Here is a 27,341-nt window from a genome sequence, read left to right as displayed (position 1 = left end):
CCGTGCTCCTCCCTGTCTCCCAGGGTAACCTGGAAACCGGCACAACTTCCTGGACCAGCTCGCTGGGTGGAGGAGGGGGCACCGGGCTCACGACTGTGCAGGGGCTTGAAGAGCGTGAAAGGGAGCTTCCCGCCTCTGACGCGGAGCTGGATCAACGGCTGCCCTTCTCCACTTCTGTGTAATAGAATTTTCATTTTCTATGAGAAAAGCAAAGCCAAGCAAAACCACACGTTTCCTTCAGAGGAGGGCTTCTTTGCAGTGAAATACCCACTCAGAATGGAGATAAGGTGGTGTAGACTGTTAGCCGGGCTTGTGGAAGTTCCTAGCACTAACAAAATTTAATTTAAAATAGTAAACCCGCTGCCTTCCTGTGACATATATATGGGTCTTACATAATTATAGAACAAATGGCTTTCCCAGGGAAGTCAAGAAAGCCAGTGATTTAGCTCCCACACTGCTGAGATGAGCAACACTTTCCTTTGCTCATTAAAACCTGGCAAAATCTGCACCAATCATTCTGCGGTGCAGGCAGCCACGCCTTCCTTCTAACACCCTTTATCAGAGCAGCCAGGAAAGGCCCCGGCTTCCTCTGTTTGACAGATAAGAGATGCTGTCGGACAGGTTTCCCTTGTGAGCGACAGAAGCGATATCTTGAGCTATAGGAGGGCACAGTCATTTAAGTCTTTACAGAGGCAACGCTTGGGAAGCAAAAGACTTTATGCCTCAGAAGATGCACAAGGAATATTTACCAGTCACCTGGAGCCTTTACACTGATTTTCATTGAGTCAAGTGGTGGTGTAAGTCTTTTCAAGACATTCTTCCTTTTCTATTTTCCTATCTCTGTTGTTTCATCCAGCCCATTCTTTGTCAGAAAAATATCTATCCTAGTCTCACCACCCTGCAAATGGGCTTTCATTCTATGTGTGAGTAGTTCAGAGAAGGTGACTCTTAGGGGATTAAGACCAAAGAGTTCTGCTGCATCTTTTGCCTGAGACGATCAGAACAACTTAGTAGAAAGCTCTCTTTGGATCTTCCCAAGAAAAAGATAATAGCTAGCCCAAGGCTGTCCTGAGGGTCAGTCCTCATCTATGACCACCTCTGCCACATGCCCCAGAACGTCCCACTGGCCCCCTTCGTTATCCAACTTTTACAGTTCTTCTCAGTGGAAGGGTTGGTATCAATGACCATGTCTACCATTACTGGATGTGGATTTCTATCTTAATTTTGGTTGGAGTCTCCTTTCTTTTCTTTCCTAGATGTACCTCAGCTATTTTGGAACATTTGTTTTTCACTTAAATTATAAATCTGTTAATTGAATTCTTTAAAAATATTTGCAAAAATCTCAGGAATATTCTACTGTCATATAGACCAGCATTGTCTGTTCTGTGGTTCCTTTTCTTCTTTCTGATTTTGTATTTCATTCATTTGTGTCATGCACCAATGTCAAAGCCGTGGTCACCCACAGATCCCTAGACACGCCTTCCGTAACATTCTCGGAGAATTCCTCTCGCTAATAAACTTAGATGATGTCATTCGGTAGAAGGAAGCTTCTCACACATGTGCTGTGCTCCTGTCTATATTGTGAGCTCCGCAAGGGCAGGAACCCGGTGCCGTGGATCTTTGTAGTATCATCATCTCACATCACATCTACAAAAGAACAGGTGCTTTCAGGGCTGTGCCGGAGCAGGCTCGCACCAACTCAAAGGAGCTGATTCCATACATCTCTCCCCAACGCTGTGGCCAGTGTTGTTGGGTTGGTAGATTGAAATAGATCATGTTGGGAATATTCACACAACAGAAATTGGCAAACGCAACAAATACATCATTATTTTCGTCCAGGAGATGGTATACAAACACCCCACTGGCATATTTCTTGTATATTTGCTGTGTGAATGAAGACACACAGCTTTTATTTCAATAGGTGGAGGCGAGGTTTTCTGTGAGGGGCTATTTGAAGGAATGACTTCTCGCAGGGAGAAGAGGGCACCGTATCTGACAGTCCAGGTGGGGACCACAGCTGCAGAGAGCTGCGCCCACACCAGGCTCAGACCCGCAGAACTCCCCTTGCCTGACACTTAGCTAGGTTGGGAAGTACGTCTGTGAGTCCTCTTCTAAAGCAGCTCCACGGGTACCTGAGGACAGCCCTCCACGCTAAGCAAGCATTGGTTCCCCATGTGGACCTTGAATGGAGTTGGAAAGTGCATGATTCGAGCTTTTCACGTTCTTGTATTAACTGGCAATGATTCACATCCATTCTTTTCTCCAAACAAGTGTTGGATTGATTGAGTCTAAATTAAGATGTTAACTACTGCCCACATCAGGATCTTCCAGAAATTCAAGGTCTATTGAGCTCACATTAAGAGAAAAATAGAGGCAGTCTTTGAGCCCAGCAATGCTAATGGATTGCTCTTCTCTTTATGCAATTTAATTGTCATTAATTTCTTTGTAAGAAAGGGTATATTATTCTAGAACTACCACCCCATCTGTATGACGTTGCTCAGGAAAGAGAGTTAATGATCCTCGAGAAATCCTTATACTCTAACCTGGGATTTTCTTGATCACAGAAAGATTTCAGGTCAATGTGTTGAAAGTAAAATTATGCTTTGTTGATGCCTCACAGATTTATTTTTTTGGGAGCTATTAGAAAACAGTGACTCCTAGTAAAGACTTTTTTTTTTTTGGCTTGTGAAGTCTAAGTATTTTCTTGGTATTTATAAGGACTAGAAATAAAAATGCAGTCCAGTGAGTGATTCCGCACAGCCATCTTGGTAAAAGGATGTGAAAGGGGTAAGAGGGGAGACTGACAGCCTCATCCATGTTATTAATATTCTATGAATCGAAAAAGATATAAAATTCCAACAGTGGGAGCCAAATGCAGACAAAAATACTTCTCAGATCAACCTGAAGGAGAACATTTGAGATGAGGTAGGTTTAATGAGACTGAAGCCCCAGGCTGAATTCCCACAGCCCTACAAACCAACTCCAAAATGATCAATATATTTTATTAAATCTCATGTGGTGTCCAGTCTTGTCTGGAAGATGTGGGATGGGTTCATTGATGAACCAATCAGCTGTCTAGCTGTTTCCCCTAATTGTTTTATCAAGAAACGAATATGCTCTCTGGCTGCCGCCATCATGTTCCTGCTGTAAGTGGGATGAGCTTTCATGCCACATTCGAGGCAGATATTTCAGACCAGAGGCCCTCATTCTTCTCAAGTGTAGAGCAATCAACTCTAGCATGGGGGCGTCACGGCTTGGGCATGTCCAAGCCTCAGCCTTGCTGGGGCCGGTGTGATGAGTGGCAGCCTGGACACATCTGTGGAGGTGTGGTCGGGTGGTCTCCCCGTGGCAAGGTGAATTTCCAGCTGCTTCTTCGTTTCTGATGACGTGGGGTCTGCTCCCTGAGCGCTCGTGCCGGAGTGGCTGTGAGGCTTTCAGAGGCAGCCCTTCGGTCTCCCCGTGTTTGCAGATCCCTCCCGCACCCTGTGCTTAGTTAAGACCCGAGGACTTGGCTGGGTTCTGAAAGAAGTGGCAACCCAACGCGCCAGCTCCCAAGGTCCTGCTGGGTTTGTGGGACCAGGTCGTGGCAGCCACCTGCATCTTCCGTGGACCCCAGCCTCACAGACAGCTGAGGCAGCACGGGGATCCCGGCGACATCCATTCTCTCATCCACAGATGAGTCAAAATGGGAGGCTGGGGGAGAGAAGAGGTTCCCACGTGCACGTCAATATTTAGTGACTTAATGCCTTTAGTGACTTTGGAGAGCGCTGCCCCGGCGCGGGCACCGCCCTCAGCACTTCGCAAACACCAACTCGTCTGATCCTCGTGACGAGGCCGTCTCATCGCGTCAGCGCTGTTACTGCCCCATTTTACAGGTACGGAAAGCAAGGCTCGCGGTCCATGCTCTGCCCTCTGGGATGGAGTCTCACCGGGACCTACGGAGGGGCTGCTTCTGGGGAGGGGCCTGTGTTCTGGGACTGGGGACAGAGAGGGCATTGACTGCATACGCTTGTCTCGGTTTGGGTTCCCCGGAAAGAGACTCTGAGATGAGGATTCCCGTGAAAGTGGGATGTGTCCCAGTTTTGGGGGGGCGGGCAGGGAGCAGGGGTCAAACAGGGGCAGAGCGTCCAGCCAGCTCCCAGCGACAGGATGGTAGGCTGGTGCGGCCGGGGTGGTGGAGGTGAGTGGGGCCCCTCCGTCCCGGGGCTGAGAACACCTCTGGGGGATTAAGGGCACCTGAGGGCATCACCTGGAGATGGAGCAATGGACAGAATGGACCGGAGGGGCTGGGGGTCCCGAGGACTCGCCCATCGGCCCCCCTGCTCACCCACCATCCGTGAGTGAGACCCGGTGGGAGGAGGCGTCTGGTGCGGCTTGCGTCCTCAGTTCCACCGAGGGGGGAATGCCCCCCACGCCCGTATTGCTTGAAGGAGTCAGGAACAGAAAGAGGAATTACAGGGGTGACCTGAGTTCTGCGGAAGAAGGAATGCAAAGGGGAAAATGAGACAGCGCTCTCAAAAGACCTCGGGAACCTGGGCCACCACAGGCAACCACGTGCCTGCCCAGCAGACTGTCCCTTCGGCCCAAGGAAGATGGTGTCGTGACTGTGGCGTGAAGGGCAGAAGATGGGCAAGGTGGTGGCAGTGTCAGCGGGGATGTACAGGTCAGGGCGTTCTCTGGGAAGGTAGCTACAAAGTCTCTGTCACCTGGGTTCCCCCAGCATGCTGAAGCCTCCGGGACTTCCTTCTGGGGTCCCGCACTCTAGGGGCTCAGGGGGCGAGTGCTGGGGGGCCAGTTGCCAGCATCCGGCAGCTTTGGTGACGCAGAAGAGCTCCAGAGCCTCAAAGGGGACAGACCCCGCCTTGGTCTAAAGGGTTCACAGGAAGAAAGGAAAGCGGTGATGACAGTTTGCTAAGTGGCTTCCTACTGGGTATCCTCAGGGCCTCCAGGCCCCAAAGGGCACCGGTCACTGTGTCAGAGCACTTGGGCCCCCACCTCCTCCCTAAATCTCCGGGTGCCCGTCGCTATCCTCCCAGGTCTGTCCCCAGTGCCTGTCACCTACCTGTTCTCTTCTTTGGCTTCTCAAGGCAACAACAAGAAGAGGAGGATGAAAAGCCTTTCTAGAAAGAGAGCAAGCAGAGGACGCTCATAAACAGGAAGGAAGAGGCACAGAAAGGGGGAACGTCTCTTTTGAAAGCAGCTATGCGAGTTACCGTTACAGAGCTAACTAAGCCTTTTAAAAATAGACCAGATCAAACAAGCATTCGTTTTCTAAAGAATCAGGGAATTCAGGGAGCGAAAGGCTGCTGTGTCCTGCACAGAGTACCTCCCACTGCCCTGGGCCTTTTGCCTGCACGCTAGGGGTTCAGTTTACCGACAGAAACGGTGGCTTAAAATCTGCCGAACAAATCGAGTGTCATTTTCCGATGTAAATAAAATGATGATGATGAAGTATTCAGGAGCTGGGCCGGGTCATTTGCATGCATTCGTCATGTACAGAGATGTAGAATACAGTATGTCTCTCTCGAGATGTTTTCTAATATGTATGAAAACAATTCATAAAATTAGATCCCATTAGTTCTAAATTGTGTTTATTTATTTATTTATTTATGGCTGTGTCGGGTCTTAGTTTCTGTGCGAGGGCTTTCTCCAGTTGCGGCAAGCGGGGGCCACTCTTCATCGCGGTGCGCGGCCCATTAGTTCTAGATTAGCACTCGACATTCGTCAGACTAATGAGGCGTTGCTGGAGGGGACACCCTAAGTCTCGGCAACACTTAATGGATTCTGATGAGGACCACTCAGCAGAATCAACCCCACTTTCCTTGACAGAGACGCCTTTGTCCCTAGAGAGGTATACCCCTACCTGGCTTGTAAACTCAAACCTCCCACTCCTGGTGGAAACTGATTCTTTGTGCACTTTCACATTTTAAAACTCTCGTGTCCGATAAAGCTTCCTGGAAGACATCGATAGTTATAATCATGGCCATTTATCAACGATTGGATTTTTCAGAGTCCCCAGATCATCATGGGCTTTGAATACAATGCAGATACGGTTGTCACTGCTGACCTGGTGACCTGGCTCAGCGGAGGGGAACCCTGTGCTTTCCGGAGTCCCTGCGTGTGTCCCCGTGTTACCAGGCTGGTGTCACATTGCCAGCTCCAGGTGATTCCTGAGGAGGCTTTTCACTGGCATCTCATAACCCCTCGTGCTCGCCCCAGATGGAGTAGCTGCTCCACACCGTTCGGAGGCTCAGAGGCTTGTGATGGGCCGCATCTTGACTCTTGCGGGCGAGGCGGAGCTCACAGTAGGGGCTCTGCCAGTTTTAGGGAGCCTTCAAGACCATACATATACGGTCTTTAGGGTCACGATGTCTGGGACTTTGTTTTCATGGCAAACAAACATCCAGGTCAGGCTGTGTTCCTGGCAGCTGAGGTGATACGAGTGGGGTGGTTCCCATCCAAGAGTCTCTCCATCTCTCAAGGATCGTGGTGTCTGAAATGTCATCAGCAGAGATTCATTTATTGAGGTTGCAAGTTTTCCGGTTTGTGTTGTGTTTCTGAGCATAGAATTCCAGAGATTTGCTTGTTTCAGTACAGACCTCCTTCGTGTGGATGCCTCGATTGGCACATGGCAGGTGCCCTTGTTGAAGGAGCAAATGGATTCATCACAGCAGGTTCTTTGCTGCCTGAGGGGACTGAGGCCACTGGAGAGACCACGTCATAGTGTCTGATGACTCAGGGGAGAGGTTGGGGCTGGAAAGACCCCGGGGAGCGTCTTGCTTAGATGTGACGAGTGAAGCCCAGGAGGGCTTCCTGCAGAACAGGGCAGAGTCCAGAGGCCGTGGCCCACCAAGGAGCAGAGACTGCCAGGGGCACAGGCCAGCAGAGCGGCAGGGACCAAGAGCCCCCGCACGGAAGCCGTGGCAGGGTTGGAACGTCTTGTGTAAATGAGGCGGTCATCGAGGTGCAGGGAGAATGAGGAGAAGTAGGACGGGACCCAGGCCCCGGGGGAGGCAGGGCTCCTGGAGATGGGATGGGGGCGTGGATGGGGGGAGGGCAGGAAGACAGCCCCTGGGGATGACTAGAGTGAAGATCAAAGCTTTACAACGAGGCAGAGAAACCAGAGAGCTGGGAGGCCACCGGCAAACAGGAGAAGAGGGAAGAGGGAGGGCGGGGCTCTGGGGAAGCCGGCTCTGAGACTGGGTCCCCGGCAGGATGCTTACCGGGAGGGCTCAGTGGACCCAGGGGCCCCATCAGAGTTGTCCCCTGTTGGACACGAATGGCTTGGCCATTACACCCCTTCTTCAATTTGTCACTGGTGTGGCAACCGCTAAGGGCATGACCCAGTCGAGGGGGCTCCCAGCATCGAGGCAGGCCCTGGGGGCTCGGAGGCCTGGACGTCCTCTACTGACCCTTCTCCAGCCCCAGGCAGCAAGCCCTCCCTGCAGGGGGACCTGGGGACGTCACCCAGTCGGGCCCCAAGTGGGCCATTAGGGCCGTCAGCTTGTTCAGACACAAAACCCGCTGCTCGCTGCACTGCGTCCTCTGTTGTTTGAGAGGGTCCTACCCGCCGTCCTGCAAACTAAACCCGCGGGGGCAGCAGCTCACCTGTGTGCTGGGTGTCCTCTCCAGGGCGGAGCACGTTGCTGGATGCGTGACACGACCTATGGTGGCCTCGGGTGTCTGCCGGGTGCCAGGCTGTGGGACCTCAGGGCAGCCCACGTGGACACTCAGGAAGCCTTGCATGCATGTGGATTTCCAGGCGGCCCGGTGGGAATCATGGTCTAAACTCGGAGCATGAACGCTGTCCGGACCTGGACCTTGTTGATAAACAGGTTCTGGAAAATCTGTTTTCAGATTCAGAATGTAGGCCTTCTGGCTTGTTGTGTTTACCCCAAAGGGAGAAGCCTTTGAGGTCAGAAACAGAACATTTGTGCAAAATCAGGGCTGGAAGGAAATAGAGCCGGACTGGCCGGCTCTGATCCGAATTGTCTCTCTCAGTAGAGCCCTTCCTAGGCACAAGCCCCTCATCGCGGAGGCCGCTGGCTGGAGTCCCAAGGACGGATCGGCAACGGCCCCCTTCCGGCCTCTGAAGCGCAGGCGCGGACGGGCACGCTTGCTGCTGACTCTGCAGATTCCGTTCATCAGCTCTCCAATAGGATAAAGGCTCCCATGAAATGTTTATTGATTCTTAAGCGACGCACATCTCCTGTAAAGCAGCACACTTACCATTATCCGTTCTCAGTTGTACTCTTACATTCTTGGAGACCAGCAGTTTTTAAGCGCTCACAGGTTCTTGGCTTGGGGTTTTCTCTCCCTGCGGGCTTCTCCATTATAACTTTCTCGTGTTAATCCGGTTTTGAAGAGGTATTAACAAAATTCACCTCTTGGGGAAAAAAAATGGACTTTGAAGATAAATTAGCCTAGAGGGTTTTGGAGCCCACGCACGCTCTCTCTGTGCTTCCCCATTCCTTCCTGGTTGAGGTTAATCAGCCACTAGGGTCCAGTTCAAGCCTCAAAACCCCTGTGGTGACTGGTCTTAACCCTTACCCTTGCTCTCAAATGTGTGTCCGGGCAACAAGGTCACCTCCCTACCCCCTGCCTCGACCCTACAGTCTACTCTGCGTTCTGGGGGAGGCGTCCAGGGCCCCACCCCCCAGGACCCCTCCTTCCAGTGGTCCTGCTGAGAGCTGAGTGTGGACAGAAGGAGAAGCTGTTATTTTCATCACAGCTGCAAGCAGGTGTGTGCACAGCTGGCAGAGGGCAGAGGCAGACAAGGGTCCCCGGGAGTTTCCGGAGGGGTCTGTGGATCGCCCGCTTTGATCTGGCAGGAGGCTGCGTCTGGGGACACGAGGCAGGGACAAGAGAGTCCCAGTGGTTTTCAGGTGAGATCCTGCGCGTCTCCTGCTCCGATAGGGGCTGCCCGACGGCCGTGCAAGCCTCTCTGGACTCGGACACCTCGGGTGGCTGTTCTCCCGATCAGACCACACCGACGCGGGCACTCATCTGGGCAGGGACAGTCCTGGTTCAGAGGAGCCAGGACACTCCCCATCCCCAGATGGCCCCATGATGGGAGGAAGAGGACTGCTGGGCCCTTGGAAGAGGAGGAAGCCGGGATGGCTCCCTGAAGAGGGTGTGTGGTCCAGAGCGCCCTCCTGGTGCCATGCCTTGAGGCAAAGTCACAGGACCCCAGAGCCTCCAGGGGCCCAGGTCTCCACTCGGCTGTGAAGGGGAATGAGATGGAAGTAAAGTTGCCCCATCAACTGTGGACACGAGCTGTCCTGCGAGGTTGGGATTCCCTTTTCCCTTCAACTTCCCATCCAGGGAAGTATCGTAATCTGCTACAGAGACTGCAGTGTATCAGGCATTTGTTTTGTTTTGTTTTGTTTACAGCAATGTAAAAAAGCATCACGTTTTGTCTCAAGGTAGAGAAAATGCAAACAGAAGCCACCACAGGTGCTCGGGGTGTCCTGGTCTGTTGTGCACCCCGGTTTCCGCCTCCCCGCCCCGTCCCCCTTACCCGCCTGTGTGAGTTGCCTTATTAATTATGACACTTTCACAACTTTGTTATCTGCTTCCAGTCGCTTGCTATTTAGGTCATGGTCGGTTGTGGTTTCCGTCTTGCTAACTGTGAATATTTAAAAACAGTGTCAAAACAAAAGACTCCGTTCCTTTTCTTCCTGTCAGCGTTGCAGCTCCTGATGTGGGGGTGTTTATAGAGTGGTTACTTACTGCTCTGTAGACACTCGGAGCCGGCGGCATCCATCAATCACCTCATTATGTCCTGTGATCCTGGTTCGCATTGAGACGCAGAGAAGCTGCCAACTCGCTGATATGGCAGAGCCCCTGAAAGGCAGAGCGAATGTTACCAAAAGTGGGGTCCGGCTGCTCGCCGCTCAAAAGCCGATACTCGAGAGGCAAGGTTGGTGGAAAGGAAAGTTTGCTTTATTCTGGAGGCCGGCAACCGGCGGTGAGGGGGGAGTCTTGTCCAAAGGCCGACTCCTCCTACCACCGCCGACAATCTGTGGGCAAGAGCTTTTAAAGGGGAATTTCAGGGACTTATAGGCGGAGGGAAGGGGCTGCATGCAGAAACAGCCCAGGCAGCTCTGACAGTCATCTTGAAACTGGTCGTCGGTGGTCTGACCAGCATCCTCTTGATTGTTTTATGTACAGTTCATCTTCAGTTCCAGGGTCGTTTGTTCCCATTTCTTTGAGGCCGGTTCTCGGAACTGTGGCAGCTTATGTCATGGCCTCTGGTCATCATGGAGTTAACTTCTTCCACCTGGCGGGGGTTTCAGTATCTGCAACACAGCTCACAGGATAGGGCTCAGAATATGATCTATATAGCCCTTGAGGAGGAACTAAAGGTCCTTGACTTTGCTTAATGACTAAACTGTTATTACTTTGTGCTGTTTGAGTGCTTTTCTTTGCTTCTGCATCTTCTCACTTCTCTGATTAAACTTATTCTTTGGCTAAGGTTTCCTACAGTCAAAAGGCAGGCGGAGGACATGGGTGGGAAGGACCCTAGGGTCCTGCTGCATTTCACCAGCCCCACCTCGCCTGACCTGAGCCTCTGCTCTTCGCTACAATGTCACTATCTTCTGTTGTTTTTGCTGAGGTTACTCACAGGCTCTATCCACACGGTGATGGCGATTGGGCAAGCGGGGATACCTTCTAATGAGATAATGGAGGCTATTTGTAGCAGGCAAGGTAATGCTGAAAAGCACTAGGAGTTTGTGCCTCACTCTTCTGGAAAAGACAATTAGTGCCCCTCAGAAATGATTTCTGCTCAGAGAGCACCTGACTTGCCAGTAGGGTCAGACCTGTTAGAAAGTGAAGTATCCACACTCAAGTTCGTTTCAGAAATAGCGTGTGTCTCCACTCAGTGCAGCTGCAACCTGGCCCTGCGCAGGCGTTTCTGTTTAACTTTCCAGCTGATCCATCCACCCAGGGCCCCAGGGAAACTGAAAGGGACAATAATTCCAAAGCGCCTGCAGGTCCACCAGGGGTACCTGGAAATGCGGGCAGCTCCCTCTGCCGGCTGCTCCATCCCCAACCCCGGGCCCAGGCTGGCGACAGGAGCAGCACCTAAACACTTATTTGCTTTAAATTCTATTTGTATAAGTAAGAGTTTATTTTTAGTACAGTTTTAGAATTACAGAATAAACGAGCAGATAGTACATAGAGTTCCATGTCCACCCCCGCCCCCTGCAGTCTCACCTGTTATTAACATCTTGCATTAGTGTGGCATGTTTGTTACATTGATAACTGATATTGACGGGCTATGATTCACTAAGGTCCATAGTTCACATCAGGGTTCCCTCCTGGTGCTGTGCAGATCGGTGGGTTTTGACAAATGCACGATATCGTGTACCCACCATTCAGTGTGATACAGGATAGTATTGCTGCCCTAAAAATCCCGTCTCAACAGCACTTTCTGAGAGCTGGGCACGTGGTGAGGGGTCGGCTGTGGGAGTCCATGCTGACCAGGCCACGAGCGCGCTCTTAGAGGATCCCAGTCGCCTGTCACCCAAGAGAAAGGAAGGTGCATTAGTGCGGTGCCTCTCGGTGCCCAGATTCAAATCTGATGTACGGCTGGGGATCGGCCCCTTCTTCCCCCCTCTGCACCCTGTCTTCAGGACGTGTCCCTGTGGGCGGCGTCAAGGGCCATGCACACGGCAGGCATCGCTCCTCGGGAGGCTTCCCCAGGAGGAAACTTCCAGAGGGCGGCGCTAAGTGGTAGACCAGCTTGAATTTAAGGCCAAAGGGTGTGCTGGGAGAGGCATTCCTAGTTCTCTTCCTTTAAAATGCACGTTCGGCTCCCGTAACACATACACGTATTTTAACCTGTGAAAGCAGGCATTTCCAACTGAATTAAAATAACCCCACGTAGGTACATATAAAAGCTCAGTCCAGGGCTTCCCTGGTGGCGCAGTAGTTGAGAGTCTGCCTGCCAATGCAGGGGACACGGGTTCGAGCCCTGGTCTGGGAAGATCCCACATGCTGCGGAGCAACTAGGCCCGTGAGCCACAACTACTGAGCCTGCGCGTCTGGAGCCTGTGCTCCGCAACAAGAGAGGCCGCGATAGCGAGAGGCCCGCGCACCGCGATGAAGAGTGGCCCCCGCTCGCCGCAACTAGAGAAAGCCCTCGCACAGAAACGAAGACCCAACACAGCCAAAAATAAATAAATAAATTAATTAATTAATTAAGAAAAAAAAAGATTTAAAAAACAAAAAAACAAAAACAAAAACAAAAAAAGCTCAGTCCATATCCATGTGCTGGGACAGACACAGGACACAGTGACTGAGGAGGACCTCCCAGTCGGATCTGCGTGGATTGAAATTCCAGTGGCAATGGCGGCGCTCTGGTCAGTTGCAGGCAGCCTCTGGTCAGTTGTGGACACTCTCTCTGACTCTGTCTTTCCTTCCTAAAAGGGGACGATTCCTGTAAGTGCCACCTGGGGGTGTTGTGAGGCTTAGGGAGAGGATGGGGCAGAGTCCCCGGCACACAGCGTGTTCAGCCTCAGCTGTCGCGGTGAAAGCCCTTAGTGTTGGCAGGACCAGGAGCCCACGGGGTGCTAAAGCTGTGCTCCTTCCCCGGTTCTGAAATCTGGGAGCTTTGCTCAGGGCAACGACACCCCATCCTGACCATCAGTGCAAATGGAGGTGTTCTGGTTTTCCTTTTGAAGATGATCATCAATGTGTACTTATGTTTTGTCTATCTGTTGACATTAGGAATTAGAAAAAACATAGACTAGAAACTGACATTAACTGCAACCCAGTAGAGACCTCTTGTTTTATATTTTAACAAATTTCACTTTCTTTGGTTACTTCATCCTCTGCTGGTGTAGTAAGCTCTACCCACACGGTTGTTGCCTTGCTCTGGAGTTGAAAGTGTTGGCAGCGACTTTGCAGGAAGCTCGGCGTGGAACTGAACCTCAGGCAGGGAGCTGCACGGGCTGTTGGCATCTTCCTAATGTGTGGAAAGAAAATCCTTCTTTAAGGTGCAAACAGTTATTTAAGCAGGAGGTACAATTGGAGGGGTATTACTGCCTGCTGCTTGGTGAGCATCGATGCAATCGATTGCTGACTGCTATCTTCCCCTGCTGAGCCAGCTCCAAAGAGGGCATCACCCACAGCAGCTGCAGCAATAGCGTTCACCGGAAAGGCCTTCAAATTGTTTTTTCCAATTAAATAACCGTTGAAACTACATGTGAGGCTTTAAATAGACACTTGAAAGCTTTATTCTCAGGGTAACTAACTTCACAATGGTTGTTTCTTCTTTCTTCCCCCATTGATCTTATTCTCTCTCTTTTTTTTAAAAAATGAGACTTACTTTTAAACGATTTTCTCTTGAAACACAGAATCCAGCTACACTTGTATCATAGCTGCTAGGAAAAGCCAAACACCCCACAGAGACACTCCCACAACCGAGATACCACCTCTGGGTAGCAAGGTGTAACCGAGGGAGTTTTTGAAAGGCAACTGTCTTTTTATTTAGAATTTTAAATGCCCATCACAGGTCCTTCTTAGCCTGCACTGGCTTCTCACTTAAAGGAGATAAAGAGGGAGCACCTGGGCTGCTCCAGACCTGTCCGTGTTCCAGGGACCCGAACCACTTCTTTCTAGAGGGTAAAGGGGTTCAGACATGCCACCCCGAATGTGTGCTGGCATGTTTTGAGCTCAAGGCAACTGAACAACAGCAGACACGTGAGGAACTCTCTGCCTGCTCCACCCCCCATCCCACTGGCCCGAAGGCAGAACGTAAACGCCCTTGTGGAGGAGCCCCGGCCTGACTGCTCCAGGAAGGGGAGACCAAACTTGTCACCGGAGGTGACGCAGTACCGACAGCCTCCATACAAACACACGCCACCGCCCAGCCCATATGCGCCCTCAGTGTCCCCACACGTTTGCCTTCCTGGGGTTTGCTGCCTGCTTCCAGAAGCTTCAAGCCTTCCCCTTTGTCCTGCTCCTTCTCTGCTATGTATCCTTCTCTGTTAAGATGCTGTATAACAAACATACAGTCAGCCCTCATGAGTCCCAGATTCCATACTTGTGAATTCGCCTACTCACTAAAATTTATTTGTAGCCCCAAAATCAATACTCCCGGAACTTTTCGGGTCATTCGTGGACACGTGCTGAGCAGCAGAAGATGTGAATCGTCTGGGTGTGCGTGTTCCCAGCTGAGGTCGAGCAAGGCAGCGCTGTGCCTTCTCAGCTCTCATACTAATAACAGGTGTCCTTTTCTTGTTGTTTAGTGCTGTGTTTTCTCATTTTTCTGCTTGTTGGTATTTTTGCTGTGTAAAACGGGCCCTAACCACCTTGCTGAATTGCGGTGTCGTGTTCCTACGTTTGGGAAGGCTGTGATGTGTGTGCCTTAGGAGAAAATGTGTGTGTTAGGTAAGCTTTGCTCAGGTATAAGGTGTAAGTGCTGTTGGCTGTGAGTTCAATGATCATGAATCAACGATATAGTAAACAGAAATACACAAAAAAGGTTATGTGTAAAAAAAAAAAAAAAAAAGATGCTGTATAAGCCTGAGTTGCCACCACCCTCTAAGTTACTCTCCCAAGTGCTCGCCTGCGTATTCGTGATGCCCATGTTAATAGACTTCCATTTGTTTTCTCTGGTTGACCTGCCTTTTGTCAATCTAGTTTGCAGGGCCTCGGCCAGAGAAGCTTAGAGGGTAGAAGAAAAAAGATGTTCTCCTCCCCAAGAAGGGCTCGCTGGCTAACTTGAACTACGGGTTAGGAACAAGCTTATATCAAGAATCACTTATAGAAATAAGTCAGACAAGAAAGACAGATACTGTACAACCTCACTTAAATGCAGAATCTGAAAAAGCCAGACTCATAAAAGCAGAGAGCAGAATGGTGGTTACCAGGGGCTAGGGGTGGGGAAAATGGGGACCTGTCTGTCGGTCAAAGGGTACAAACGTCCATTTATAAGAGTCACAAGTTCTGGGGGGTCTCATGTACAGCCTCATGTATGTATAGTTAATAATACCGAGGCAGCAGGTAGATGGGCCCCCCTCCAGGGTAAAGCAATTGGAGATTCGTTCCCCGTGGACCAGTACTCCAAGATGAGAACAGCAGGACAATCGAGAGAGGAGGCTGGGCCCTGCCCAGGTAGAAGATAAGAGACCACATATTTCTCATTCTTGAAGTCAAGGAGACCTTCCGGACCAGAAAGCTCCTGGGAGGTCAAAAAGGGAGGGGGCACCGCCCCGTAGTAAATGGTGCCAGCTACCAATAAGCCTCTGCCCTGGAATCCATCTTGGCTCAGAGATGCGCACGCACACGTGGGAGAACCCTGAGGTACACCAAATAGGGACGCCGAACCAGGCAAAGCAAGACGTTTTTTAGAATTTTAAATTGGCCAAAGGAAACCCAGAAGAAATGCCCCATAAAAGTGATTCAAACTACCACGAGGGCACGACTCTCCCTCTGAGCCCGCCCGTGTGTCTATCCACACGTACGCTTTGTTTCTCCTAATAAACACTTCACGTGTTTCACTACTTTCCGTCTTTGTGGGAATTCTTTTCTGCAAAGCCCAAGGGCCAGGGTCTTATCACTGAGCACTGGTCTAGTCACTAGGATTTGGTGCTCTCACTGCTGCGACCTGACCTCAATCTCTGGCCGGGAACCGAAACCTTGCTTCAAGCCGCTGCAGGCTGAGGCCACCGAGATCAACACCATATTACATACTTGAAAGCTGCTAAGAGGGTGGATCTTAAATGTTCTCACCACAGAAAGAAATGGTAGTTATGTGATGTGATGCCGGTGTTAGCTAAGGCCATGGAGGTAACCCTTCTGCAATAAATAAATGTATCAAATCAACACCTGTACACCTTAAACTCACACCATGTTATATGTCAGTTATGCCCCCTTCTCATCAGAGGGGTGGGCTCTGGAGTAAAGAGCTCGAAGTCTGGCTCTGTTCATTAGCAGCTGTGACTGCAGAGCTGTCTAACCCCTGTGAACTTCAGATTCTTGTTATATAAAAGCAATGAAACTAGTAGGCCGCTATTGCCGGGATCTGGGAAAGACTTGGATGAGAAGACAAGTAATGTCCTCTGGGAGTGAGGACCCGGGTTGCCCGCAGGGCATGTGGAAGGAATCGATCCCACAGCAGCTCTGCAGGACCCACAGGCCCGGGGTTGCCACCCACAGTGCCAGCAGCAGGTCACCAGGCCCAGGAGGCTCCCTGGGGGCTCGACCCATCCTTGCTGTCTGGCCGTCCCTGTGGAAAGGCCATCCAGGGAGGCTTCTCCAGAGAGGAGTGGACCTGGTCTCGGCCTTCCCTGCTCTCCCACCAGGAGCCAGAGCCCAAGGGATCCAGTCCTGCTGCTTCCAGGGGGCTGAGGGTGCCCTGCTCTCTGCTGGGGGAAGGTGCACGGGGCAGGACCGGGTGGGCTGTGCCTGATGCCTCAGCTGCAGCAGCCTCAGGCTGCCAGCTCTCAGCCCCTCCGCCCGCCATCTGCTGAGGACGTCGTCCCGCAAAGCCTAGGGGGTGTGGCCTGTTGGAAAGTGACAGGACGTTCTTCTCTCCAGGCATCGCTGAGCTGGCCGTGGGCTGGGCCGTGAGAAGGGCCGCCGGTATTGACTGGGGTTGCTGGCTGGCGCCCAGGTGACTGTCATACGTCATTTTTATGTTGATCCGCCAAGGGTCCTCTGCTTCCTGACCAATTCTTCTTTCAAAGTAATGAAAACGTCTGAAATGAAGTCTCTCCCGCAGTACAGCCACTGTGCTCGTGGCTGTTGAAAAGAGCGGAGGTTACGTGGTCCCAGCGTCAGGCTGGCGGAGGAGGTGTATGGGGGGAAGAGGACTGGTCGTCCTTCATGGATGGTTTTCAAGCAGCTAAGGAGTCGTGTCCCCTGGTGGGAAAACGTGCAGCGGGGGGTCACCGTGCGCCTGTCTGAGGGGTTTCTCTTCTCCTGAGCCCAGCAAGCTCTCTGCAGAGCGGGGTTGGCCCAGAAGAAACCCAGTGCAGGTCAGCGGGCTGCCCTGGTCAGCCCGTCCCATCGCCTGGAGAATTCCCCCCCCTTGTACTCCCTCCACACCAGGAGACCCTTCCTCTCTCACCAGCATGGCAGTCGTGGCTGCCTTTCCCTCTGAGTGGCCGCTCGACCCTGGGCACTGGCTTTCCTCACTCGCATTGGTCAGCTGGGACTTCAGTGTGTGGGAGCCCATCCAGGGCTTTGGCCTGAGGCGCCCCAGGTGGGCACCTCCAGGTTTCGGGGGTCGCAGCCACTGCAGCCCAGTGGACAGGACATGTAGACAGGCAGGGAGAGCAGATGTTCCTTCGTGAGCGGGGTCTTGGGGTAACTCTCTGGGGGGATTCAGGCCCCGGCTGGTGCAGAGTATGTGACCCCGCGCTCACCCTGCACTTTCTGAGCGCTCTGCCCTGGAGGGGGTCTCCTTGGGGCTGAATGCCTGAGTTTGGAGTGACCCCCGGAGACACGGAGATGGGCCCCTGGGCTGTCTTGGGTCTATTGACAAACGACTCCAAAGACCCGGTTTGGAGCCTGAGCTGGACGCTGACCCCGAGGGCCTTGGAGTGCCTTGCGAGGCTTCTCACTTGTAATCCTGTCAGATTGAACACATATTGCCCCTCGTAGGAGTGTTAATTGTCTTTCACGATTTGACTCATATTTACTGAGCATCTCCTGGGGACCAGGTTGCTTTCAGTTGCGGGAACGGAGCGACATCTCTGCTCGTGGGGCTGGCAGTCCAGACACTCTGCCTGTGAGACCCAGCGCTCAGCCGAAGGGCACCTGCTCCCAGCGCCTTGACCCTGGCTGCAGGGTCAGTGTCAGAGCCGCTCAGGCCAGGGCTGCAGGGTGCCCAGGGCACTGGACATTTTATCACCTAATTTGAAAGTAATCCTCTAGTCATGCTTCTGTGTTAAAGCCATTTAATTTATGTTCTAAACCTGATTTTATTCAAACCTCTACCTTTAGAACCATGTCCCGATGCCCAAGGGAGAAACTGAATGCTTAAGAAACAAGGTCAACATTTTTACCTTAAAAACGCCTCTGCAAATACTTTCTGACGACTTAATCCACAGGAATGTAGGTCCTCAGCTTGTGTAGGTAATACGCTCCTCTTTAAAAATAAAGTGAATTGTAGCTAGTGCACCACTTCACCGAAACAAATAGACTGCAAAGTTGAACGTGGTCGATTGTTTCTAAATAAATGCCAGATTTGGGAGAAGCCATTCATCTCCACCTTCCCTGAAACTCACTGATAAACCATAAATCCATTAGGCGAGTCTCTCCTCTGCCATTTAGAACCAAGGAGCAAAAATATTTATATAGGAAGCGTGAGGATAGGGGATAGAAGTTCCTGAGGGCATGATTCATGTGTGGTATATCATCAGACGACAGCCATCTTCAAGCTCCATTTTAATTTCCTTAAGATCTTTGTAGTATTTATTGTACAAACAGAAACCTGTGCGTACTTATGGGAAATAGTAGAGCTGTTCGTAAGAGCAGGGGCATAAATCCATGCACTCTGAAAGGATGGCGACAGACAAAGTCCAGTTAGGCAGGGACTTTAGAAATAATTTTCAGTTAAAATGGAGTTGAGCGGAACAGGATTACAGTCATTTCTCATTTTTATACCAGCTCCCAGGCAGGTGGGGGAGTTCAGCTCCAATGCACTGTCTCGTGAGGCTGTTCTCTAAAGGGCTCGCAGGCACGTACATCTGGGGAGTTTAACAGAAGTGTGTCTTTCCAGACCGCATTGTTTCCAGTGACTGTTTAACAGGGAAGGTGGCACCATCTTCCAGTGAAGGTTTCCTTTTGGAGATGACGCACAGCGGTGAACCACGGATGGTGCCCGAGCAAACATTTCCCTCTGAAATAATGCATGAAATGAGGATGCCTTGCACCTCCGATGGGGTGAGGGATTCATTGCCCTCACTGAGGACAAGAGAACATTCTAGTCGAGATGATTTTACCTTTTCGAAAGTTTTCGCCTGCAGCGCTGCCCGGGTACGAACACGAGGAGGTGCGGCTTTGTGAACCCGAGGGCGCGCTCTGAGCAGGTGCTGTGAATACACTCGTGGTCTCGGTGGGGAGGTGGGGAGGCCAGGTGGTTAGGGTCTCGGCTCTCAGTGACGGTGCGACTGTGGAAGAGGAAGTTTACCATCTGAGACCCAAGGGCCTCTGTCATGAAGTGGAGGTAAATCAGCAAAGTCGCTCGTTAATTGTGTTAGTGGCCAATGCTACCTCCTGTGACCTCCCTGCAGGTGTCTGAGCTCCAGGAGGACAGGAGCTGCCCACTTGGTTCCCGGTGCAGGCAGAGCGGCCAGGGTCAGCAGTGTGGACCAAAGCAGGTGCAATCACAGTGATCGCCGAGGGCTCTGGGGTCCCCCGTGTGCAAGGGCGCGTGTGGGGTAAGGTCTGCATCAGGGAGGGCCGGGGGCATGTGCACGGCGGCACACCTGGGACCGGCCCCTGCCCCAGTGTGTGGTCTGAAGGTTTGTGGCCCCCAACGTCATAGGTTGAGACCTAACCCCCGTGTGATGGTGTGAGGAGACGAGGGCTTGGGGAGGCAGTTAAGTCATCGGGTGGAGCCCTCGAGAAGGGGGTCGGTGCTCTTACTGCAGAGACCCAGAGGGCAGCCTCACTCCTCCTGCCCTGTGAGGACACAGGGAGAAGACGGTCATCTACCAACCAGGAAAGGGTTCTCATCAGACACCGAACCTTGATCACCCGATGCCTTGATCTTGCACTTCCAGCCTCCAGAACCGTGAGAAATAAATTTCTGTTGTTTGTAGGTCACCCAGCCTGTGGTATTTTGCCACAGCAGCCTGAGTGGACTCAGATACCTGTAATTTCCGTAACCACCCTGAGCCTCCTGGAGCTCGTAAGTTAGCACGTGAGCTCTGCTGGCCTCGAGCCAGCACCTGGGGATGCCATTTTTCTGTCCCTCCCTCCAGTGTCCCTCTGCCCCTGAACTTCAACAGTTAGGAGTCCGTGAGCGTCTTGGAGAGATCCAAGTGACCTTCGGAGGGTCCACGTCCTGGCAGTAGCTCAGATCGGGAGCACAGTGGGCACTTGATAAAAGTCCCGCATGGGTCTCTAAGTGCTGTTGGTGGCAAGGCCCTAAGGTGCCCCCCGATGCGGGGCTGTCCTCCTGGGCGTGAGCTGACAGGACCAGGACCAAGCCGAGGTGCAGAGAAGAGGCTGCAGGGAAGAGGCAGAGCGCCTGTGAGGCGCCACAGCAGATGAGGCGTCGGAAAGGCCCAGGCCTTTGCCTCTTTGAAGGTGACGTGTGGACGGTAGCATCTCAGTCCGAGGGGTCGGGGTGGGGAGCTTATCCCGGGGAAGGAGCAGTGCCCGCCGCCTTAGCTTGTTCGGCTCTCAGTGACCAAGCACCTCCCAGCACATCGTAAACGCTGGGGGGCTGTAAACACAGAAAGAGTTCCTGCCCAGGGATTTCGCGGAGGCAGGAGAGGGCTCCCGGGGTGGCTAAGCGTCTGTGCCCGCCTCTTCCCAGGAACCAGCCGTCAGCTCTTACTGGGGCCTGTGGCTCCCATTCTGCCGTGCTGACATTTGCCTATGCGCCCGCGCTAAGGACTATGGGGTCATTCGTAGGATCCTGAAGGTCTCCGAGGTCACAGTCCAGAGGAAAAGAGGAAGAGGGGGCGTCTGTGCTCACTGTGGTCCCTGAGCCATTTGCAGATCCAGGAAGGTGGGGTGTGGACGGCAGGGCCCGTTCCATCGGCGAAGGAGGGTTCACGTGGCGATAAGTGACTCAGGCGGACAGCAGAGCGGGCTGCCTGTCTCACGTGCCGTTTGGGCTTCTTCCCTTTTACTCTCCGAGTGCTTTTCAAAGACAGAGGCAGACAGAGCGGCCTGTGAACCGTTCCCACCACAGCGCCACTGGGGAAGCTTCAGCAATTATAAAAGAGGCTTAGGATGCTGCCCCGAGTCCTTCCTGGATTCAGGGTAATTGACGCGAGCGGCGCAGCGGGGGCCAGGATCGCCTCTCGTCACCTCGTCCCGCCAGGCTCTCGGCCACCAAGATGCTCCTGTGAGGCTGGAGCTGGTCCCCAGCATATGGAGAGGTCCCTGGAGCCTTGTCACACAGGCCCGGGCAGGTGGGGAAGGCGGCCAGCATCAGCATCAAGCTGATGCTTTCCAGGAAGCACAGGTGGTGGAGGCCTCGGGGGGGAGGGGGGGCTGTCCCTGGGACCGCTGGCCTATCTAGGCTGCAGGGAACGAGACCGCCCAGCTCCCATGGAAGCAGCCGGGAGCGTGAGCTCCTCTTGCCAAGAAAGTCCTCCTGGGCCATCCACCCTGGGGAATGGTGCAGGAGAGTCTGCTGCCCGCTGCTTCCCCCAGAGATTGTGCTGGGGCCCTGGGGCCCCAGACTTCTGACTCTTGGTTCCCCTGTTCTCGACCCGTACGTGCGGATGTATGGAAATGCAGAGCCAGGCGTACCAGCCTTCCGGGTCATCCCAGGGAGATCAGGGGACCGGCCCAACTTTATCTTGGGGCCAGAAGGAGAGTGTACTCGCCTCTTACTCCTACAACCTGGCCCGGTTCACACCACGTTTCTGTGGAGGACGTTTGCTGCCTAGGTGTCCTTGCACAGGGGCTGGACATGGGGTGGAAGCGCGGCTCTGTGGTCTGCTCACCACCTGCGTCCCAACTTCTCCTGGGAGCCGCATTCCTGCCTTGGGCAGCTCCGACTTGGCACGTGGATTCAGGAGAAGTAGGTCACCCAAGCCCTCCCCCGGTTCCGTGCCCCAGAAACGCAGCCTGGGTCCAGACTTCCCAGGACGGAGCCCCATCTGTCGACACAGCCCCTGGAGACGGCGCCCCAGTGGGAAGGCCACTGCTGGGGCTCCACGTGCTAGAAAAAACCCCACTAAGGACGTTGGAAGCTTTCCCACAGCGCATGACTGGAGCTGAGGGAAAAGAGTAATAAATTACTCCACTCTTGAAGTATTTCGGTGACATGGGGAAGACCTACCTCATGTCAAGAAAATTGAATAAAAAGAATATCAAATTTTGACTCTAGGAAAGGAAAAAAAAGCCACTGTTGAATAAGTGAAATAAAGTGGTACTTTTAATAAATAATATGCCTGGTTCACAACCCAGTTATTTCTCTTTTTTTTTTTTTTTTGGCCACGCCGAACAGCTTGCAGGATCTTAGTTCCCCGACCAGGGATTGAACCCGGGCCCTTGGCAGTGAAAGTGCGAAGTCCTAGCCACTGGACCACCAGGGAATTCCCAAAACCCAGTTACTTCTGAAAGAGTGAAGGAAGGGCAAGGATGGCCCATGCCAGAGAGCACTCAGCCCTCAACCTTGTTTGAAACAGCAGCGTTTCTCTGTTGAGGAAACAGCCCACTATATTCAGAGGTAATTAATTTAGTAACTAGGAACAGAAATCACCAGCTCCTAGCAATCAAGGATGTCTGTGCCTTAAGAGCAAATTTTGTGTCCTTATAGAAATGTGTCCAAAAAAATGGAAAGATATGGGGGCAATTTCCTTTATAGTTATAACTAGAAAATATCTTTAAACTCTTGCAATCATAATACCCTGAGCGTAATGCTCTTTCCGCATGACTGGTTTATCTTGACTTCCTCTGATAGGGAAAAGAAAAATTGGTTACAAGGGAATTTGTGTTGATTTGTCTTTTTGAAACTACTGACTGTCATCGTTACTGCACTGAACCTAATGTGTCCCTGTGGGGAAGGAAGAAACTCATCAGGAAAAGGATGGTGAGGGTGGTGACCGAAAAGAGAGTGCCATCCGTTTGGGATGGAGAGCCTGTCGGTCCTCCCATCAGCCTCCCTGTTTCACTGCACTTAGTACCTGGGAAGAAACATTTGTCTGGGGAGGCCTTGCAGATAACCTCTCAGGGCTTGGGGCCAAACTCATGTGTCTGCTGGCTTCTGGTAAAATCCGTTGAGTAAGACATTCTTGGGCTTCATCAAATCCTTGCTTTGCTGCCTCAAATCGGGGGTGATTACCAGGTGGGTCCTTGTTTTCAGCTGATGGTGAGCCTTGCACAGTCGACATACATAAAGCGGCCCTGAACATGCAATAGAGACACAGAGAAAAATGAGGAAGCTTCCATCAGCCTTAACCTGTTCTGTTCACCTGGGTGATAGACGTATTTGCTTCCACGTCAAAGATGTAGCAACGTCTGTGAAATACTGAAAAGGAAGACAGGGCTGCACTGATCTTTCGTGCGCGTGTTGAGTTCCTTGGATATTCTTGTGCTTTTTGACAGTGGGTTTTTAATGAGATGAAGTATACAGTGCTTTGCAAGTTGGATTAAAATATTGAGCCATCATTGGTATCTGCAAGGCATTATTTGATTAGCATGATAAAACACAGGACAACGTTTACAGCTGTCAACATGAATATTCCTGGGGAAATAATTACACGGTACCTGCGGACGTGGCTTGTGCTCAACACAACTATTTTTCTTGGTCACGAGGAAGAGTGTGACATCGATTTACTGCTCTCCCCCTTCATAACACCAAACAGCATCAAAAAGGAGCTGAAAAAGCATTTTTAAATGCCAATTTTTAAAGAGAAAATACCACTTTTTATATTAAAATATATTTGCTTCTGTTTGATCAGTATAGTGGAAGACCTAGTAACTATGCTTAGAACTATTTGGAGAAAAATTGAAATTATTTTCCCGTGGTATGTTTTGTTCCATTACATTTTTGGTGCTCGGACCATTTCACCATCCTCTGTTTTCCATGCTTCAGGAAGAAAAAGAAAATCAAAGTATGCCCAGATATGTGATGCTACCCTTTCTTATTCTCAAGTGGTGTTTATTGAAGCAGCCTGGGTTCTGGTGGCAGCAAGATCTGGGCTCCCGCTCTGCTTTTATCACTGCCTGGTTCTGTGGACATATCACATACCTGCCCACAGTTCAGTTTTCTCACTTATCACATTGGCATAATAGGTGTTGCTTTGTAGAATGGTCTTGAGAATTAAGAGTTAATACATGAGAAACACACGGAAAACGACACTTCAAAGAAGGGCAAGGAATAATGGCCATCATTATCCACTCTGGCAGCAAGTCCTTATTGAGGACCCCCGTGTTGGGTATTGATCTAGGTTCGAGGAATGTTGTATCCAACCAGAGATCACGGTAGCTGCCCTTGTGGGCCATACATTCCTATAAGGATAAAAACAAAACCAAACAAAACAAATTGGAGAAAATAAGATATTTCTGATGGCAACTAGAGTTCTCAGGAAAAGGCAAGAGGTGGCTGTGATGGATAGTGATGGGCAGTGGGTACCCATGGGTGGTTGTCAAGGAAACCTCACGAAGAGGGGACGTTTGAGCCGAGACCTGAGTGATGAGAAGGGAGGATGCAGGGAGCACGTGAGTGAAGAGCATTCCAAACAGAGGAAGACACAGAAGCGAAGGAGCAGTGCTGTGGACAGCCCTGACTTGTTCTAGGAAAGGAGAGAAGGCTGGTGGTGGCTGGGACGTCAGGTCTGGGGGTGCGCAGGATCGGGGTGTGGGTGCAGAAGCAGGCGGAGGTCACGTGACAGACCCCACAGGCGTGGTGGGGTGTGGAGTTCATTCCAAGTAAGACGGGAAGGCAGAGTGAGGTTCCAACACATGACTCGTGCTCACTTTATATCTTTTTTTTTTTAAATTAATTAATTAATTTATTTTTGGCTGTGTTGGGTCTTCGTTTCTGTGCGAGGGCTTTCTCTAGTTGCAGTCAGCGGGGGCCACTCTTCATCGCGGTGCGCGGGCCTCTCACTATCGTGACCTCTCTTGTTGCGGAGCACAGGCTCCAGACGCGCAGGCTCAGTAGCTGTGGCTCACGGGCCTAGTTGCTCCGCCGCATGTGGGATCCCCCCAGACCAGGGCTCGAACCCATGTCCCCTGCATTGGCAGGCGGATTCTCAACCACTGCGCCACCAGGGAAGCCCTCGTGCTCACTTTATTACTGCCATTTCACTGTCACTGTTGGGGCTGTGTGGAGAGAGGGGACATGAGGGGACCAGTTGAGTTAGTGGAGAGGAGGGTGGTTTGGTGTGGGCGGTAGGTCCGGTGGTGGAGGAGGCGAGGAGAGAGATTTGGGGTTTATCGCAGGGTAAGTAGAACCCACGTGAGCTGCCGATGGCTTGGATGCGGAGCTGGTGGTGAGGAGGGGATCCAGCGTGACCCCTTGTTTGGGGTCGAAGAACTTTCTGAGATTGGGGAGCATGTGCTGCTGTTGGTACTTGTCATTTCCTTCCTCTTCATCAGGATGTCCGTAGCATCAGCAGAGAGATGACAGCCAAACCTTGCATTGAGTTCAAAAGAAAGTAGAGGCATTGAGAACAGGAGCTGATACCAAGGCAAGGACCAGAGGGCATGTCCTCAGACACTCCTAGGATCTGATACCCTAAACTCCCTGGAAAAAAAAAAAAAAGCGTTTCTGGGGCTGTGCTGTGAAGGGGAGGAGGGATGTGGCGCAGGAGCTGCAGGAGAAGCAGGATGGAGAGCAGGTGTTTCGCTCTTTGTCTGCAACGGGAGGAGTCATGGCAGGTTGACGTGCTGATTGGGAAGGTCCAGTGCAGAGGAGAAATTTGATGGGGCTGGAGGGAGCAGGGAGAATTGCTTTAGCAAGGTCCTTGAGCAGGAGAGAGGGGCAGGGCCTCACGCAAGACAGAAGGGGTTGAGCTCTGTACCTGGAGGGAAGGTGAAGTCCAGGGTCACAAGCTCAGGTGGGTGGGTGGTTGTGATGGGAGATGGTGAAATTCTATTCTGATTGTTTCTACTTTCTTGGTGAAATAGGAAGCAGGATTAGCTGGGTGTACACGTGACAAAGGCGGTGTTGGACATTTTAAGAGGCAGGAGGGGTTTTGAAGGCGGCGTATAGGAGGGGAGAAAGCGAATGCACCATGAATAAATACTGAGGCTCTCTGGGCAGCGTCAGGGTGCCCCTGATGCCAGCCAGCTTGAGTTTGCAGATCCGGTTAGCGCAGACGTGTGTTTTCTCCAGTCACACCGGCAGTCGACATGAAGTAGGCAGAGAACTGAATTTAACCTGGGTTGTAATTCAGCCAAATAGTGCAGCAGAGACAGGGAGAGACGGGAGAGAGCTGGGAATATGCACGGAGTAACAGTAAAATTAACCGGGAAATCTAGTCCCAGTCAGGGGGAGAGCGTGGCTGTGAGGGTGACAGCTGATGAAGCTGCGGCAGGGTCAGTGGGCTGAAGACGCTGTAGCATGTGGGAGCCTTGGAACCCGGGTAACGCGGACGGTGGGCTGAAGGCACTAGCCTGATATGCTTGAACTAGAAGTGAGGAGGGGTTGTAATGATCTGTAATGACAAGCTCTAGGAGGGGGGACCCTAAGAGCGAGGGCGAAGGCAGACAGCGCGGAGGACAAGACCTGGAGAAGAGATCCACGCAGACATGGGAAGTTCAGAATCCAGACGGGGATACTGAAAAAGATATGACATCAGTCCAGGCTGGTGGGATTATCACAGAACCCAGGGCCCCTCGCGGTGCGGAAATGGGTGCATGTGCGCTGAAAAAGGAAACCCAGCGTGGCCCTGGGGTTGCTATTTAAATGGTGCGTTCTTCCCCCCTCCATCCCCGCTCTTTCCATCCAGCAGTCCTGGATAATTTTCCCCGGTCTTAACACGTGCCTGCCCATCCCTCTGTGAACACAACCAGCCCAGTACTGTTCTCTTCCTCTGAATGAAGTTACTGCCATGCCAAGAGCCCCCAGGGAGTTGAGGGCATCAGATCCTAGGGTTGTCTGAGGACATGCCCTCTGGTCCTTGCCTTGGTATCAGCTCCTGTCCCTCTGTAGCTCATTCTGCCCGCTGCTTGCTTCTGCTTCACCACCAGCCCTCCAATGGCCTTTTATCTCCCGGGATGCAAACCTGCACATCAGAGCTTACTGATCTCCTCATCACAGCGCATCGCAGTGTACTCTCAAACAGCGCTGAGCATATCATCCCTGGAATACGTACCACTGTCCATAACCCATAGCCCTTTCTCTCCTGAACACCCCCTTTCAGCGTTCAGGACGCTGAAGCTCAGAGAGGTCTCCGGTGGCTTAACTTGGACCACGTGGCCATTTAGTGTCTGACTTTAGACTAAAACTTTACTCTCCCAAGTTTGCACCCTAGACCTTGACCCCTCCTAGACAGGTGGGAAATTGAGCATCCAGTTACTGAACTGATGATCAGAATGAATCGCGACGCCCCAGCGGCATTTTTCTACGACTTTTCCACAATGATCCGGGATGTCTGTGAGCGGCATCGTGACGTTCAGTATTTCCCACTTAGAGTGAAAAAAAATACAAGGGTATAACTTTTGCTAATGGATTATTATAT

At 51.8% G+C, this 27,341-nt stretch overlaps 2 long non-coding RNA genes across 2 annotated transcripts in view; one reads left to right on the top strand and one right to left on the bottom strand.

Annotated features, from left to right (window-relative positions):
• LOC309642169 overlaps positions 1–27,341 on the bottom strand; it is a 998,009-nt gene that overhangs the window by 302,548 nt on the left and 668,120 nt on the right. The window lies entirely within an intron of this gene.
• Positions 1–27,341, top strand: part of LOC309642162 — a 360,711-nt gene that overhangs the window by 264,428 nt on the left and 68,942 nt on the right. The gene's annotated exons all lie outside the window — the stretch shown is intronic.

The sequence above is a fragment of the Balaenoptera physalus genome (genome assembly GCF_965194825.1).
Source record: "Balaenoptera physalus genome assembly, chromosome: 14".
Taxonomy (NCBI): Eukaryota; Metazoa; Chordata; class Mammalia; order Artiodactyla; family Balaenopteridae; genus Balaenoptera; species Balaenoptera physalus.
The sequence above is the reverse complement of the archived record's forward strand: the minus strand, read 5'-3'. Positions and strand labels throughout refer to the sequence as shown.